This window comes from Coloeus monedula, assembly GCF_965178545.1.
Source record: "Coloeus monedula genome assembly, chromosome: 3".
In the NCBI taxonomy this organism is placed as follows: domain Eukaryota; kingdom Metazoa; phylum Chordata; class Aves; order Passeriformes; family Corvidae; genus Coloeus; species Coloeus monedula.
The window spans coordinates 50,394,720-50,407,518 of NC_138783.1; the positions used below are offsets into that span (position 1 = coordinate 50,394,720).

The 12,799-nt window shown below is 42.2% G+C and overlaps 1 protein-coding gene across 2 annotated transcripts in view; it reads right to left on the reverse strand.

Annotated features, from left to right (window-relative positions):
• STARD13 (StAR related lipid transfer domain containing 13) overlaps nucleotides 1-11,490 on the reverse strand; it is a 289,969-nt gene extending 278,479 nt beyond the window's left edge. For both annotated transcript variants that reach the window (XM_082278693.1, XM_082278692.1), the window contains exon 1: nucleotides 11,377-11,490. The gene's annotated coding sequence lies outside the window, so the exon portion shown is untranslated. The remainder of the gene's footprint in view (nucleotides 1-11,376) is intronic.
• Between the last annotated feature and the right edge of the window lie 1,309 nt (nucleotides 11,491-12,799).

A 12,799-nucleotide genomic window follows, 5' to 3' on the forward strand; every position in this document is an offset into this window, starting at 1 on the left:
CTTGTCCTTCATTTTACTGCTGTGACAGTGCAACAGCCCATGAAGCACCACCACAAGGATGCTCCCTCTAGGCTGCCAATGCTTTTATCTTGGTCTATGAAGGTCAGATCCTGGTAATGTTAGGTCAGCACTCCATCCTAATTCTAATATTCAGGCACCCTCTGAGCCACCTGATTTAAATCCATACAAAACACAGCTCTTTGCATACTGGTTTCAGGAGATCAAATTGCCATCCTCTCTTATCTTCTTCATGGACACAAACTTGTGGTCCTCCCTGCTCTGAGCTCATCTTTTCTATCAAAACTTACAACTATGAGACCGACTATTCCTCACTTTTCCCAGTTTACAGCAGCAGATTCAACTTCCAGACTAACACCTGCCTCTCTTGCTTTTCTTTCCATCATATTTAAAGTTAATACAGTAGACTTTAAACAAAGCTTTTATTATAGTTAAAATATTTAAATATAGTTAAATTTTAACTTTTAACATAGCTAACATAGTAACAGTCTTCAAAATAACATCTTCAAAATCTCTCCTTGAAACCTACTTCTGTAGGTACTTCTGTACTGCAACTCATGCTCATCTGACTGCAGTTAAGTGAATGTGCACTTTTGTTCCTCTTTCTTCTTTCTACTTTTTATTTCTACTTCTACCTGTTGTGGGGTTTTTTTTTCTGTTGTTGTCATCTCCCCAGCCTTCAAGTGAGTTTGGAGTAAAGTGGGGCTGTGAAGCCATCTGCCTGTCTGTTCAGTCACTGTACTGCGCAGTCCTCCTACCATAGAAAGCCTTCACTATGGGCAGGGCTAGGAACTATTTGCTCTCATTACCATCATCTCCAGGAAGGCTAGGAGACATCTGCTGAATCTGTGTAATAGCCCTGACTTCCATTTGCCCTTTGTCTTTCCAGCTGTAGAGACCCACCCTGATGTCTCATTAACAAAGTAAAAAATAATGACACTGTTTTGTTTTCCCACCTCCAGGCAGCTGCAGAACCTTCAATGACCAACTGTAAGCCAAGTCTCTTGTCCCTGGAGTCCTAAAGCTTGAGAAACCCACTAAGCAGTCTTGGTTTGCAGTCTGTTTCCCTTGTGCTGTGTGCCTTTCAGCTAGCTTCATCTGGGATCAGCAGTGGCGGGAGATGATACGGTGTGGGGGAGATGATACAGACTGAACTCATGGCAAAGGAGTGCAAAGGAGGGAATGTCAGTGGCAGAGGAACACACTAGATACTAGGTAATTTCATTTCTCAGCTGTGTAAATTGATGTAAAATGAAGACTAGCACGAGTTGCCCTCCCTGTTCTGGATCCCAGTGTTTCTCTTTCTTTACTGCAATGGCCTACAAGGCTTGGGCTCCCTAGAGGGCTTTCCTTGGCTACCTTGGCTTTACAGGTTGTTGACAGTGACAGCCCTGGAGCTGTTGGATGAGCTAACAAAGGCTGGCTTCCTTAACTAACTTGGCCGCAGACACCTCGTGTGCAGAAAAGGTGTGGGATTTACTAGCAGGTGCAGCTCTACCAGGAGAACCAGGTACATGGTTGCTAACATTTTTGCATGCTGTCTAAGCCCTGAAAAATTTCTGGAGACTTTCCCATAGTCATTCTGCCCCATAGTGTCTCTTGGAGAAAAGACATGGAGGTGGACAGAGCACAGAGAATAATATTTCCCCAGGTCACAGAAAGATTTCTTGAGGCTGCCTCCAGCAGACAGCCTCGTGGAAAAAGGAGGAGAGGGATTAGGAGTTAATCACTCCCACTTACACCAGGGCTGCATCCTCACTGGCAGGTGTGGCCTTGTTTCCATAATTTTCTTGGCAGTTTGGAGGTTTATCATCAGATAGGATCACTGGCCAGATCATGGGTGGGTGCTGCAGCTCTGGAAGCACAGCAAGAGGAGTTCCTCATCCCTGCTCCTGCTGTGGTTGGGGCAGAGTCCCCCTCAGCTGTCACACACACAAGGACATGAGCTTAAAATAACAACTTTTCAAACATTTTTGAGGAACACAGATTGCTGACAGAGAATTTGAGGCAATCTAAATTTAGGTGAGAAATTCTGTGAAGCTAGCTTCAAAAAAGATTTAGTTAGACCATATCTTTAACCTGGGGATTGGTTAAAAGAAGAGACGTTTCAGTGACCAATTTCTACAGGGTGTGAAATATAACAGGTTATTAAACACACAACCCAACAGCTGCAGAATCTGACAGAGACATTGTTCTCCCTGAGCATTTGGTAATAGAGTATTTCAGATGATTAAATAGCTAATAAAGTCAGAGTCTTTGCTAAGCAGATGGATACCAGCAATATTGCAAAGGTAATTATAGATTTCTATCAAAAAATACTTGACTCAAAATATTTATTCTCATACTGAAGCTAATACTCAGGTCTCAGTTAAAAAAAAATATTTTAGCCACTATTTAAAAGGTTTCCAATTTGCTCTACTACTGGCTTTCAATTACAACCAATTTCAAGGTGTAAGTTTTCAGATTGAGTATTCCTTTTTTCAAGGTAAATCCTCACCAGTTGTCACATAAAACTAGTTTTTCCATTACTCATGTTCTTATGCTTTTTGGCAGCACAGGGATGCTTATTTGCTTCTTCTCAGGCATTAGCCAGTTGTGATATCTGTACCTCTGTAAAGTTACAAAGTGGTAAGAAAGGGTCAGAGGAGCGGAAAACAGGGATGCTTGCAAAAAAACCACAGGAGAGTCCCTCATGCACAAAATTATTAATTTGCTTCTTTGTTGCTATTTCAGCCTTTTTTTTTTTTTTTTCATTGATCTTTTAGATTCTTGGTCTCTGTGAGGGCCACTAGAAAACCAGGGTATGTTTTAAAATCTTGCATACTCAGCTACACCAGCTAATTCAGAGGCTGCAAAAAAACCCCATTCTTTACATCTGTAACTTATCCCATTATCACAGAAGAGCATACGGCGGAGCTTATACTCACACTCAAGCTAGTTTATCTCTACATCTGATTATTTTTGCCTGGTTTGTAAAAATGTAATGGATACTCATTTCCATTTAGCTGAGCCAACCCACATCATACAGCACTGCCCATGTCTGCTTCACTTTGTACTTCTTAGTGTCACCTCCTGTGCAGGCTTTACTAACCCCATGCCCTGCCTCAACACACTCCTTTTTCCTTTTTGAAATCCTCTCTTGAGGTGTCATTGCTGTTGTAAAAACTGTAAGAAATGAGAGGGCAATGGCTCAAGCGTAGAACAACAGAAGATATTTTAAATATTTACAAAAAGAAGATGCTGTTGCACTCTTCTCCTACCATTTGGGTAATGCTGCATTTCTCAGAAAAAGCATTTCCGAGAAGCAGAGAGTTTCTGGGCACATGTGTGTGGCACCTGGGCTGGAGGAAGAGCACTGGAGAGCAGTAGACTCCCAATGCAAATGTGGCTGCCTGTTTCACCTGTGGCTCCAGCATCACCATCCCTGGGGCAAAGGACAGCTGCTGCTCACCTATAAAATGCAGCAAGGACCTGACAGTGACTACAGCAGCGTGGGCAGCTTAATCTGCTCGGATGTTGCTGAGAAATGTCCTCACAGATTTCATGTCCACACAATGTGAAATAAAGGTGCTGGATCTGAGTTCCAACCCTCTAGGAAGACCTTCTAGGACCAAAGAGGATTGCTGGTGGGCTCTATCATGCTGATGAGTTGCAAAAATATCAAAACCACAAGCAGGACTCTCTTCATCCATCCATTATTCACAGGAAGAACAGTCTCACAAGCCAACTGTAAATACAGGATGCCAGCAGCACGCAGGGTCAGAGGGGGTTGTTGCACCATGGATGCAAGCACAGGGTGTGTTATAAATCACTGAAAGTTGTAGAGTTTGCTGCAGACTTGTTCAAGTACTTGTGTGTGAAGGATCCAACAGGTTTTGGAGACTACTACACTGCATATTAAACTACATATTCTTCTGCATCTAAATATGGTTGCCAGTCAAACTGAGAATTAGGTCCAAGCCAGAAATTTGTATCAAAATCCCAATTTAAATTACAGAGTTCAAGGAGACATGTGTTTTTTTTTTTTTTTTTGGTTTTTTTTTTTTTTTTTTTTTTTTAATTACCAGCTATGGAAAGATATGCTAGCTGCTAAATATTTGCTTAAATTTTCAAGGCAATTTCACTTCATGCTGTGCTTGTATCTAGGGTTTTGTTTCCATTTCTAGTGAAATCTGAGTCTAATAAAGGGTATTCTAACCTCCATTTATTGCAGTGGCCATCAGCTAGCTAGATCTTTTATTTCTATTGTCAGTGGCAATAAGAAATTGGTGACAAAATGAATTTTGTGGCTGTAACTGCAGTGTTATTTATAAACAGCTAGATGCAGAAGAAATGCAATTTAAATTTCATTGTGAGGAATATTCAGTTCTAGAGCTCTCTAATGCACAATTCATAGCTGCTTAAATTATAGTCATTACTCTCATACTGCAATACTTTTTGTCATGACAAAGGGAAATTACTTTTCTGTCAATTACTTCTGCAAGATTAGTTAATTTACACTTGCAAAGGGTATGGAGCAGCATCTCAGTTCCATTAAGATGTTTCTCAGAAGCATTTGGCAATTTAAGTTTTGAGGAAAAGGTAAATGGCAGTCATCTTCAAAATGTAAAAAAGGGAGAGTGCATACATCCCAAGGTGTTCATACAGCAGTGAAGAGCAGCAATGAAGAGTAGATCTATCACTGACAAGCTGCCAACCTCAGTGCTGCAGAAAACTGTACTGAGGACCTGCAAGAGGAATGCTCCTCTCTGTTTCAGTACTGAGCAGCCACTGAAATCACTGCCCCTGAGTACAAGTGAGCTGTGCATGCAATTATCAATATAAAACATCCTTCTCTTTGGCATCTGCTGCTGCTGCTATCTGTATGTTTCCTTAATCCATGTTGGAGTGGAGATAGCAAGAGCCAAAAACATGAGGAGAAATGTTATTTTTACTTACTTGCTTGGAAATTCTCTGTGAGCTTTAGCATGGCTGGCTTGGATACCCACCTGAGGCATCGTAGCTCCTGACCTTAGCAGCATAATTTAAGGTGTTGAAGTTTAATGCCTGAATTCCTTGGAGGGGTGATGGAGTGTGTGCAATGTTGCCAGAGAGACAACACAGCGCTCTTCCACCACGCTTGAAAAACTGCTCCAAGAAGGTTCCCCCTTCTTTTTCCTTCACATGTCTCCACATTTAGGTGAGGCACTTAGGGACATGGGTTAGTGCTGGGTTTGATATTGCTGGGTTAATGGCTGGACTCAATGACCTTAGAGACCTTTTCCAAACTTTTCTGTTAATTCTATGATTCCATGAATGAGTGCTGGAGCATCACCTGGGATCGCTCTCACTGAGATCAGGGGTATTGTGGGCAGGAGATGCAGCCGTGCCTTCTGCAGCCTGTGAGATGCTCTTGGGGGTGAGGGCCCTGGCTGTGGACCTGGCACGACATGGTACTGTCGCTCCCTAGCCTGCAGGGATTCATGCCCACACAGAGAGAGCAAGTAGAACCCAACAGAGACAGCGAATCTTCTCTTCTCTCCATGAAAATAGTGGAAAGGCCTTTGGAAAATGAGGCATTCAAGACAGGCCTCAGATTTAGCATGAAGAGTGGGTGGGGTTTTATACCCTACCTCTGCCCTGCAGCCAGGCAGGGTTGCTTAAATCACCTCAAACTCTAGGTCGCAGGTATTTTTTTGTAAGTGGAGCAGAAGTGGAGTGCAGACACACCGTGTAGGTGTGCTGTCATGCACTGCATGCAGCTGGCATGGCACAGCTTCACCTCTAGGTATTATTGCAATTAAAATTATGAAATAGCAACAGCACAGGCATCCTCGACAATGATCCTTGTGTTTAGGCATGTCAGACTATGCTGATACTGATATCCCAATCCTATATTGGCATCACAGCTCTCATGGAGTTTTGCAATGTTTTAAATCCTAACCCCTACCAAATTCCAACAAATACAGTCACAGTCCTCCCTCCTGATACTGCTCTCTTGATTCAGCAAGGGGCAGAGCATCCTTATCTTTCCTCCCCAGCCTGAGCTGCCTGCAGGTGCTGTTGCTGTGCTTTGGCGCGGAACATTTCAAAGACAGAAATTACACGAGGGAGTTCTCAGAAGAGTTTACAGAATGTTTCAGGGCACCTTAATCATGTTATTTCTGTTCCCATTAGGTTTAGAGGATTTGTAGCGCTGCTCAGCCCAAAACTAGACTCTGCTCCAGCCACCCATAAAAACTTTAGAAGGTGTTTAAAAATCATGAATGTTTATGTTGCCTTCAATTATTTTCCATTTCAGTTGCCTGGATTTTCTTTTGAGGCACATTTTCTTGGCTTACATCAAGGCTACAATCCTACCTTGCACAACAGATAAATCCACATTTTTTTCCAAGAATTATAATTAGGTGGGCCTAAATCCTGCAGATTAATAAAGACAGGTATGAAGACATGAAGTGTAAGGATATAAAAGTGCAAAGATATACAACAGGGTATAAAGATACAGATTGGAATTTTTAAAGTTTCAGCTTGAGACAATAACAGACAATATCCAAAATTATTTTCTTTTTTTCTTTGGCTAAACTCCAAAATATTAGAGTCAGTCCCACTTGTTTTCTCACAACCAGTCTTTAAATGCCCCCTGTTTAAAATATACTCAATTCACCCATTTGTGTCACTACAATAGCATGCCAGGGAAAGAGATCTCTTAGCCCTTTATTCATAGAGGGACAGACAGAAACTGCATCAGTTGCTGCTTCTATATGATATGAAAACTGTTGAAAAAGGTAGGGTTTTTTATGATGTCTAGATATGCCACTCACACTGCTGTAATTTCAGGACATAATGTAGTGGCACTAAAGCATTTGGGGTTCAAATGTTGAAAAAGCCAGTTGTGGCTGTAAAGGTTTTGGGATCAACTCTGTTTGGGATCCCTCTAATTTTTCTGGATAGAACCAGAGAACCTGTGGTCTGGGTTGCTCAGTGGTGCACCTCCCTCCAGCCCTGCATATTCCTCTTACATGTGTGATACCAAATGATGCCCATACCTTTGGCATATGGATACAGTTGGATTTTTTTTCTGAGAACCCACAACCAGCAATTTAATTAAGGTAATTTAATTTTTCTTCAAAACAATGTGTTATGCATTAATTAAAGTAACTTAATTTGTCTTCAAAACATAGTATTATTCATTTACCCTAAGGCATGAGACACAGAGCACAAAGGGCAAAAAACTTCAGAGGTACATGACTCTTACTCATACCCTCATCTTTCCCCTTGACATCTTTTGTGCTTTCTCATTTTCAGCTTCAAGGAGCATTTGTGTTGTATTAGCACCAGTCTGTTTTTACAGTGCTTTCCTTTGCCCTGTAACTCCCTTCCTTTCACACACTGCTTCTGGGCAGCTTCTCTCAGGTGACTCAAAGGCCCCAGCTTTGCAAAGGTTTTATGAGAGTACAGTGTGATACTTCTCAGTCCTGAAAAAACAGAGATATCAGTAGTGTTGCGACCAAAGTGTTATCTTTTAGGTCCACAGACCTCCTTGACTTTGTGGACTCTTTTGTATGTGCTCAGCTTCTCTTCACCTGCTTGATCACTTTCATAACCCCTGTTGACTAACTGCAAAACAAATATCCTCATCTCACAAATGCACATGTGGAAACAGAATATTCATTTTAAAAATAAAAATATCACATTTTTCTAGTTTTCTAGTGGAACTACTTGTTCCAAAATAACAGCCTGTGATGCATACCTATTATCAGCAACAGAATGCTACAAAATACTAAATGCTTAGAAAAGGTAAGATTTTATAAAATTTTTAAGTTTTGATAAACTTTTAAAATTTTTAATAAAAGTTTTGCAATTAGGCTGCATACATGAGTATATGGTAAGGTAAACCTTGTGCCCATGCAGACACAATTCAGTAAGTTATTTTTGATTAATAGAGTGCTGTTGTTGAGATCATGCCCACATAGCACAAAGATATCTGATATGTAATGATAAAAAGTACTTCAAAAGAAACTATTTTAGCTACAGTTCAGCTGAGTCTTAGCTTCACCTAATCCCCAACTGAGTGGTAGATATTAATGCACTTCATTCTAGGAACCTGGGAAACACCAAAGAAGAACAGCCCTGTTGGCTTCACTGGTGTGTTTATGTCTTGGTGATACTGAGTGTTTAGAGATGTGTGTGTTCCCGGACACACACATCCTCACAGCAGGTAGCATTTGTAATGAACTCCTTAAAATCTGAACATACCATGTTTTTGTTTGCCCTTTTGAGTAACTAGGAAACCAGCCTCACCCCAGAGCCTGTGCAGAGTCATCCCCCTTCAGATCCTTCTGTAACTGTGGCATTTCCAACCAGCTGAGATGAATTGCTATTGGTAAAAATGTCACAGAATTCAGTTCTTTAGCTGCAGCAAGAGAGGGATAAACTGGATATTTCTGACCAGCAATATCAGTCAGAGCTGGCTCTCCCATTTGAAACAAGGCCAACTAATGCCTTTGGGATGCATTTCAGGAGATAGGACAGAGGCTGCAGATAGCCACACAAAACCTTTCCTCTCTGTAGTGCAGCAGCGCTGGACTGTCCTAGCATGCAGAACAGGGAAATCAAAACGGTCACAAGGAAGCCCCACCTACAATAGAAAATAATCCCATTAGTCTCTCCACGACAAAGACCTGGGAGTTATTTTGCTGGGTAGGAGGCCATGGGAACAGTGAGGTTATCATCACTCAACAGAGACGGAAACAAGAACTTTCTCCAGAAATGGGGAAGCAGCTTCCAGGAGTATCACATGGAGCAGCACCTTCACAGCAAGAAGCCAAGCTTCCTAAAACGACTTCACCACTACAGAACACAAACATAAAAATTATCAAGGAAAACCTAAAATCTTTCAGAGCAGGAGGAAAGAAAATAAATAGCAACACATACATTTCCTTGCTTGAGATGGATGTCAAAGGGTTAGACAAGGTATGAAGGCACATAGCTGGATTTAGCTTCAACCTTGCATATACTGGAGACACAAAGCTAAAGTTTGTGGAATACAAGTGAGGTTGCTCTGTTTAATCTTTGCCTTTGGAAGAAGTTGGAGGCGAAAGCACAACTAAGAGCTTGCAGGACCATCCTTCTGCTAGCAACATGCACAAGTGCAGTAACTCTTAGTTTATCTCCTTGCTCAGCCTGGCAGGGATGGCAGCTGCATGTATTTAACCACATTCCAACTCTGGTCACACTGGAATGAATCCAGGGTCATGTCATTGACTTCAATGAAGTTATTCTTTATTCATGCTTGCTAGCTGAGAGTCTGGCCCATTCTATCTAGGTAGCAATATCTAATAGAGAAAATACTGCCAAATTAAGGGAACAAGAAGAACCAAACTATGTGACATGAAGAGGAAATGTTTTACATTATAAGGATTATAGAGGCCCTTTAGTTTAAGGACTTTATCAGCATTTAAAGGACAGTTGGCTGAAATGCATTTGTATATGTGCCCAGATTTTCTTTTAAGCTTCATTTGATATTTTAGAAAGTGAAAAGAAAATGTATTGATTTTAACATTATTGAAATAAAAATGCTGCTGTTTGTTCAACACAGAACACTATTTCATTATACATCGATGAGCAGGGGTCTTCCATTCAGGATTTCCTCCACATCAATTAAGAAGGCCTCCCTGGCCAAAATATATTGAGTTTCATGATTTTCTCTGTGGGAGCACTCATCTGATGGCTCCAAATTCAGTTTTGGGAAAAACACTGTGTTTTGCTCTGCTGGGTAAACGCAGGGTGTCCCCGCTGTAGCGACCAATAAAAGATAGAGAAAAGGAATTAAGGTAAGGGAAATTTATCATCACTGTATTATTTCCAGTAAGTCCAGATTAATTCTCGGCATGGCTTGATGATACAGTATAACTGATTTTACAGATGCCAGGGGGGTAACAAAACCTCTGCAACCAATGATATAAGAGTAGCAAAAAGTTACAGGTTTACTCCAGCAGTTCATTTGTTAAAGAAATACTGACATTTAATTTTTAGCAGGCAGTGGACTGAATTGCCTCACCTCTGGTTGTACGAAGTTGGTATCATCCTACGTTATGCGCTCTGACTAATGCAGCAGAAATGCACTTGTATGCCCACACCTCATCTGGATGCTGTTTGTGTTGCTGCATGATCTGGAAGCACCCAGACGGAGAATGAGTGGTGATGGATCCACCAGGGATGGGGTTTCTCCTATACCTAGTTAGCGGTAACATGCCAGTTACCCACAGTTTTCACTTAACCTTTGGATTTCACCTGGACCCACCAGAATATAAATTTATAAACTGATGCAACACACTTGCCAAGAAACAGAAGCATGAAGTTTCCTGCTTACTAAGGACAATGTATGTTAAATTTAGAAGGGTGGTGGATGGTTTTGGGTAGCTAGAAAGAGCTGTTGAACAATCCAGACGGGATTTAAGACAACTTATTTATTTATTTATTTTAGAACATGTATCTCAGCTTCAACATTGAAGTGAGCCAAGAAAAGTTGTAGCATATAGCTCTTGTCACACGAGATTATATACAAAATAACACCCTAGGATGACAGGGGTCATTTTAGACCATCAGGGACAGTTCCCATAAGGAAGTGAAAATATCACAAGCCTGGAGGTGCAAACTGCCTGTTCAGGTTTGGACCCCTGGTCCGGGTATCAACCCCTAGACCTCTCCCACAGAAATCCACTTCATTATTCCTATGCAAGAAAGAGCAGGTTATTAATGTTTCAGCTACAGAAATGATCCTTCTGTGCTAGTGCAATGTATCTGTTAGAATTAGTTCTGTAAATCTGCATCATAAAGGACAATATTCTCTTAAACTAATTTCCTGCAATCATCATTAATTGGCCAGCTTTCTAACACCTGGTACCAACAGATTTTTCATCCAGCAAGTGCAGTGCCACACAATGGTAACAGCAGGTTTGAACCTAATCCCTCTCCACACACAAACAAACATCAAATGTGCCTGTAACAAAGACACACAGACCAGCCTGACATTTGCTGATAACTCCCAGGAGATTCTCCCTCAGTACAACTAGTCCTGCTCAAACAGATTTTCCAGTGGAAAAGATGATTTGAAGTAATTTCCAACTAGACTAATTGCACTCACTTGAAAAAAATATCCTCTCCTCTGTACACATGTATATTAGTCCAGCTGTAAATGAAGCTAACACTTTATGAAGTTTTCCAAAGCAATAATTATTTCATCTTAGGAGAATTCACAACAGCTTGCTCGATAATGAAGTTATGCAGATATATATACTTCATGCAGAGTTGCACACACACACAAACAAAATTTTAAAAAAAAGTAGGCATTTAAAACTGCTTTTAAATTCCACTCACAGTTTTGAAGTTCAAGCATAAAACTTCTTGCTTTGCATCTGTAGCTCCAAGCTGTCTGTAAAGATAACACAGTCCATCAGATATCCTGGTTTTGTTTTCTTGCATAAAAATATCATCTGTCACAGGCACAGGAGCTGACTTCAAGGACCAGCCCCTTCGGCGGAGCACACCAATCGGGAGACCCGGGAGCACATGTGGAATGCTGCTTGCCTGCACGCCGGTCACGGCCACGGGCAGCATCTGCTCTGTGGGACACGGCTGCCGGATGAGCTCGGGTGTCAGTGAAACACGGGGCTGGAGGTGCCACGGCCCCCGGGGTGCCCAGCCCAGCCGCGGGAGGCTTTCACAGAGCACCTCAGCGCCGCTGCTCCTGCTCCACCAGCCATAGGCACACCAGAGCCTGAGGCCAGGCGTTGTGCCTTGCTCCTTCTGGCGTTATTCTTTAATGTTTTAGTAAAAATAATCTCATTTGCCATTATAGTAAATGCTTCTTCACTTTTTCTCTTAGTTGCTATTCTAACCCCATTTATGGCTTTATATTCCAAACCTTGTCCCTGGAAAACCATGCCTGTGGAAAAGTCCTGGGCATTAAAAGCCCCTCATATCGGGGAGGGGCTGGCAGTGCTCCTAACCCTTTGGGTCAGCCTCACCTGGGATTTTCTCCCTTACCTGATGCTCTAGGGCTGTCTGCCCACAGGCTCCCTGCTCCTCCTGCCTCTGCCACAGCCGCCCGGCTGTGCTGTGCAAGCTCCCCACACGCAGCCTTGCTCTGTGCCTGTCAGTCTGAGAGGTCATTTTCTTCTTGCATCTGCTTAACTTGGTGACACTTAAACGCGAACCGCTTAGAAATCGTGTTTAGGGACACAGACCCGCAGCTTCCCTGCTCCCTGCGTGCTCCGCCCTCGCACAGAGCCGGGGTGAGAGGAGCGCGTGTCTGCCAAAGCGGGCTGGGAGCGCAGCAGGAACGCAGTGCTCAAAGCCAAAACGCAGGCCATACATAGGTAAGCCTGATGAACCAACATCTGTAGATCTGTCTTCACTGCTGGAAGGGCAAGTCACAACATGCTGGGAAGGGAAACCAGTAAACACACAGTGCAAAAGCCGTGTCTTTTCCAGCTGAAGGGAGAGACCGAAGGGCCTTCCCCCCTCGCACCTCTCATAACCTCAGTGCTGGCTTTATTAACTCAGAGTAGCAGCTTTACTTTATCAGATAGCCTGACTTTTGCATTCAGAGTGCAGCTTAGAGTGGACTGACTGTAATAAAAACTGCTGTCTCTAGTCTGTGAATAACTTGCTGGTTTAATTAAATTAATTTTGCTTCTAAATTCTACCATAGCAGATTAGTAATTCACTAAAGGGTCATTTTACGATGTTTTCCAGTGGTGCATTAACCGGGCTGATTAAAAACCTAGACAAAGCTCCA